The sequence below is a fragment of the Telopea speciosissima genome, chromosome 9 (genome assembly GCF_018873765.1).
Source record: "Telopea speciosissima isolate NSW1024214 ecotype Mountain lineage chromosome 9, Tspe_v1, whole genome shotgun sequence".
In the NCBI taxonomy this organism is placed as follows: domain Eukaryota; kingdom Viridiplantae; phylum Streptophyta; class Magnoliopsida; order Proteales; family Proteaceae; genus Telopea; species Telopea speciosissima.
The window spans coordinates 16,855,398-16,861,490 of record NC_057924.1 but is presented as its reverse complement, the minus strand read 5'-3'; positions in this window follow the sequence as shown (position 1 = coordinate 16,861,490).

Below are 6,093 nucleotides of genomic sequence, written 5' to 3'. Positions count from 1 at the left end.
CTTAAAACCGGATTAGAGTGGCCATCTAAGCCCCTTGACTCAGCCAGATTGACCTAGATATGGCTGCTGATGGACAGGACTTGCTCGTAAGATAGTCTAAAGAGAAGAGATACAATTGTCTGTGGACTTGGAGACCCGATTGTCCAACCGTGAGCATGGTTTTAGTAATCAGAATCGGATAGGATTGAATCATCCAATTCAAATCGGAATCGGATGAGCCCAATCTTGATCTGACCGATACCTAAGGAGTGCAGGTTCTTTGGAGATCCGATCCAGGCTGATCTGGAATGGCCCAATTCTCCAATTTCTGCAACTTGAAATATAGCCTCTCACTCTCTTCAGTTTCTTTCCGGCCTCCATTAACATCGTAGTATCTGAGTACACACAGGGCAGCCCTCAATGAAATGTTCTCCAAATCTCCTCTCCAAGGTGTCTTCTTCCTACTGCCAGCAGCTCTGGTTCCGGCAAACCTAGCTCTGTTTCCTCCACTAGGATTGCCGGAACCAGACCTAGACCTGATCTAGGCGTTCTTCCCAACCCCATATCATCCAGCTACAATCCCAGCCTTACCAGAGCAATCCAACCTTGCAGGTGGTCCTCCCGACCTCCCCAACTAGCTCTTCCACATCCTGAGCCACACTTGGTGCTTCCAATGGCAATAGCCCAAATGCACATGTAAGGTCGAGGCAGAGCCTCTGCTGCCCTGTGCTTGGCCGCTTGGCCGCTTGGCTCTACTTGGGTTATTCGGCCACGTTGCTTCGAAGGGCAGCAAGAACAGGATGACTGCCCAACCATATGACCTGCCCATACTACCCAACGACTTGGAGGGCTGCATGGGTATCATGGAGAATGCTTTACAGGAGAAGGGAATCCAGATGCTTCCAGGGTGTGGTGAAGAGTTGCAGAGAAGGAGCCAGTCAAGCGCATGATCCAAGCCAAGAACCTGGATTCAATCATCCTCACAGCCACTGCTCCTCTGGTGAAGACTACAGGTTTCTTCCCCTTCTCCAAGATCTGCCATCACCATTGGCTCCTCTGCCATCCTCCTCCATCTTCTCCTTTGGCTTCGACTCCTTCCACAATCTACATCGCTGCTGTTTCTTACAGAGTAAGAGTGGTTGCTCTCTTGACTGTCACATCTGTTTCTTTGTTGCTATAGATCTCTGATTGGAGCTTCAGTCTCCCTTACCCTCATGTTGGAGCTGTTATCCCGGGGGTATTGAGCTTGGGAAGGCAGTCATGGAGCGGCTGCTGGAGGAATTGTTGCATGAGGACATCACCAACTGATCTTTTGCTGGAGCCTAGGGTTTTGCCATTTTGGGGTTTTACTTGCAAGGTTTTCCAATTGATCTTTTTGCTGAAAATTTTGAATTCTGAGAGTCAGAGATTGATAGGATAACTCCAGAGCAAGTAATGTGTTGGAAACTTGGGAGGATGCCAAGCTCGGGGATTCAACGGCCGTGTTCTGCAACTCCGGCAATGTTTGGCCATATTTTTGACCGATATATAGGCAGATCTAGTTTTGGTGGATCAGTCGGAAGAATCTGCTGATTCTGGATCTGATTTCGTATACGTGAACCTTGTGAACCTTGATCGTGAATTCTCTCATGTTCATTCTCAGGTGGGTACATTGACGTCTACAATATGAGGGAGTTAACCCATTGGTAATGTTGAACTGCTTGGGCCGGCCCACAAGCCTGGACCTGGGGCTTCCGTGCTCGTGTCTGATGAAATATTCATTATACGTAGACATCAGTGTATGTTTGAGCAGTCTCATTGGCATCTCTACTCGGTCTGGACTAGGGGTATAACAGGGTCGGATTAGAAACCCAAGTCCAGCCCAAGGGGTCCCTAAGGCTCAGGCTGGGTTGGGCTGGGGTATTTCAGCCTAGGTCCGGCCCTACCGGACTCAGGATGGGCTGGCTTGGGTTTGGCCCTGTTCCAATTGGTTAGCTCAATAATAATAAAACTTTGAAATCTCCACCCTCTCTCCCTCTCTCCCTCTCATCAACTCATTTATACTCGCATTCACTTTTTGTCTTCTTCAATTTCCAATGTGGGACTAGGCATGATTGCTTGAGTGCATTTTCTTAGGCTGCGTTTGGTGACAATTCTATTTTTAAAAAGTACATTCGACTCAAATTTTTTTTTTTTTGATTCTGCTCATCGAAAGTAATTAATTATAGGGAATAATTGAACGTTTGGTAACTCGATGACAAAATTACTTTCGGGAAAAAAATAATGCCGGTGTTTGATCACAAACAATGAAGAAAACCCCTGATGCTTTCCTTAGTCCTAACTCCTTAACCTTTTGTCACCAAACAAGGAAGAAAAACTGAATTATGCAATCAATGAACAAACTAACAACCAATCTGAGACCATAGCAGAGATCCCATCCCCTCCATTAATAAACACTCTAATATTCTTCTCAGATCTCTCTCAGGCTCACTCGTGTACTCTCTCTCTCTCCCCGGTCCCCACTGTATTTCTTTCAGCCCCATCTTTTGCTTTGAATTTAATTAGTAATCCGAGGGACAAACAGACGGAGACTAAGCATAACTGATTGGATCGGAAGAGACCAGAATGAGAATGGCAGGTGTCATTCAAGTTGGTTGATCGGCAGTGGAGGACCATAGTTGGAGCAGGAGGCCTTTGGAGCTTCTTCTCTTATCATATCTTCGTCTTTGATAAATTCACTCTTCTCTTCCTCCCTACAGTTTTTGTTCTCTCTACCACTAACCACTCCCCCTCCAATCAAGATTCAGTAAGTCTATTTCATTCACTATTAAACCAATAAATCCCTTCTCAAATCTCAAAAGTAGTTGTGATTCCTTATTATTATTGACAATGACTGTAATTGGATTTGCAATTGGAGAGTAAAGAATTAGAGAAATCTCAGAATTTGGTAAGGCTTTCTCAAAAACGAGAAGCTGGAGATGTATTGCTTTATATAGAGAATTGTACAGTTAAGCTATTACAAAAAATGAATGGTTGGATCTAAAAGAATCAATTATCTACACATGGAGAGAGCTCCGTGAATAAAGCAAAGATGCTTCATCTAAACTGTGTGAAGGTGCTTCAGCTAAATCATGTGAGTGCCCATGTGTTGGAGTCTCGGGCTTTGTATCTTCATCAAAACAGTGTGAATGCCCATGTGCTGGAGTCTCATGCTTTGTATCTTCATCAAAACAGTGTGAATGCCCATGTGCTGGAGTCTCATGCTTTGTAAGGTCTGATGTAGGCTGAGCATTGATAAGGTGTACTACTGAGGTGTCAATCTCTACACTCCCCCGCAAACTGAGCTGGGACTTAGAGGACAAGCCCAGTTTGGAACAGAGGCTGGTAAAAACAAAGCGAGGGAGAGGTTTGGTAAATAAATCAGCAAGTTGGTGATGGGAGGGAACAAACCGAGTGATCAAGGTGCCAAGGGCTACTTTCTCACGCACAAAGTGGTAATCCAATTCGATGTGCTTGGTTCGAGCATGGAAAACAGGGTTAATAGTGAGGTGGAGAGCACTGATGTTGTCACAAAACAAAGTAGGAGGAGTAGCCTGGAAAATACCAAGGTCTCGAAGAAGAAAAGAGAGCCATGTGAGCTCAGCGGCAGCGGAAGCCATGGCCCGGTATTCAGCCTCCGCACTAGACCGGGCCACGGTGGGTTGTTTCTTGGCACTCCATGAAATGCAATTAGAGCCCAAGAATGTGCAAAAGCCTGAAGTGGAACGCCGAGTGATCGGGCAACCAGCCCAATCCGAGTCTGCAAATGCATAGAGGGATAGGGAACTCATGCGAAGGATACGGAGACCATGGTCGAGAGTTCCCCGGATATAGCGGAGGATTCTCTTGACCATGCGAAAATGGGACTGGGTGGGCTGATGCATATGCTGACATACACTATTGACAGAGTAGGAGAGATCGGGCCGAGAGAGGGTAAGGTATTGAAGTGCACCCACTATACTACGGAATAAGGTGGGATCAGAAAAGGGAACATCATTATCATCCCTAGAAGAGGTCTTAGTGGCCAATGGAGTTGAGATAGGTTTAATACTGGAGAGGTGGCACCGCTCCAAAAGGTCTTGAGCATATTTGCTCTGAGAGATAAACAGGCCCTGTGGTGTATGAGTCACTTCAACACCGAGGAAGTAATGAAGTTGACCAAGATCGGTCATAGAGAAGGCTGAACCCAAGTGGGTAACAAGGGAAGAGAGAAGAGTTGGATCACTCCCCGTGAGCACAATGTCGTCTACATACAATAGGAGAATAAGAACATGACCCGATTGACGGTAAACAAAGAGTGAGGAATCATACGTACTGCAGACAAAACCATAGGATAGTAGAAAATGGCTGAAACGATCAAACCAGGCTCGAGGAGCTTGTTTAAGCCCATAGAGAGCTTTCTTAAGGCGACAAACATGACCTGGGCGAGTGGTGTCAATGAACCCCGAAGGTTGAGACATAAACACTGGAGTGGTAAGTTGGCCGTGAAGGAAGGCGTTCTTAACATCAAGCTGTCGGAGAGGCCACTGTTGGACAGTGGCAATGGTGAGAACCAGACGAATGGAGTTGGGCTTAATTACAGGGCTGAAGGTCTCGATAAAATCAACACCCGGCTGTTGATGAAATCCCTTCGCAACAAGTCGTGCCTTCAACCGTTCGAGTGAGCCATCAGCATGAAGTTTGGTTTTGAAAACCCAGCGGCAGCCAACAACATTTTGAGTAGGAGAATAGGGAACTAGATCCCATGTGGTATTGGTGTGTAAGGCCTGAATTTCAGCTGCCATTGCAGCCCTCCAACCATCATGAAGAAGAGCAGACTTCACCGTCTTTGGCTCAGGTGGAATGAGAGAAATAGAGAGGGCATACTTCGGATTTGGCTTGAAGATGCCATGCTTACTTCTGGTAATAACCCCCTGAGAAGGCTCTGGCACAATGGCACAAGGAGGAGAAGACTCAGGGGCAGAGAAGTTGGGCTGCACCTGAACTAACTGCTGTGTGTCGGGCTGCACTTGAACTAACTGCTGTGAGTTGGGCTGCTCTAGTGTCAAAGGCTGGGACAAAAGAGCCAGGAGGACCCCCAAATTGAACAATGGGCTGTTCCATCATGCTAGTAGTGGGCACGACTGTGCTGGACCTGAGCACTTGAGCTGATGATGGGCCAATAGAGGAGAATTGTTCAGCTGTAGGTGATGGGCCAGAAGTATATGATGGGCCAGTAGAACCTGTTGCATCCTTTGTAGACATCTGCTGCAAATTTAATGGGCCCAAGGTTGGCTGGGTTGGCTCAATAGGTGCCACTGTAGGCTGGTCCACTGTGGGCTGGGCCACTGTAGGATGTATAGGATCATCATGGGCCGTTGTGGACGTGGGCCGAACAGTGAAATTTTGTGTAGGAGAATCTGTAGAGTCCACCTCAATGGGATCCTCCCATTCACTAAAATGGCTGAGATCACCTGTAACAGGAGCATGTAGGGAATTATTAGAATCAAGGTGCTTTAAAGGAAACAATGACTCATTGAACACCACGTGTCGGGATATGTAGACCCTGCCAGAGGGAATATGAAGACACCGATATCCTTTATGGTGACTGCTATAACCCAAAAATATGCAAGGTAATGAGCGAGGCTCAAACTTGTTGGTGGTTGGTTGCCGAATGTAAGGGAAGCATTGTGTACCAAAAGTTCTTAACATGGTGTAATCTGGAGTCTTGTCAAAGAGGACATGTAATGGGGAATCCATGTGAAGGATTTTCGATGGTAGCCGATTGATCAGAAAAATGGCTGTAGAGAATGCTTCAACCCAGTAACGACGGGGAAGAGAAGAATGAAATAACATAGCTAGGCCCAACTCAACAATATGGCGATGTTTCCTCTCTGCAATACTGTTCTGTTCTGGAGTACCAGGACAAGAGAAATGATGAAGAATTCCATGTGTTTGGAGGTGGCCATTAAACCCCGTGTCACTGAACTCACCACCTCCATCAGATTGAAAGATTTTTATAGGACAACTGAATTGCTTCTCAACCATATTCTGAAAAATAATAAACTGTGAAAAGAAATCTGACTTTTTCTTTATAGGATAAATCCAACTGTATCT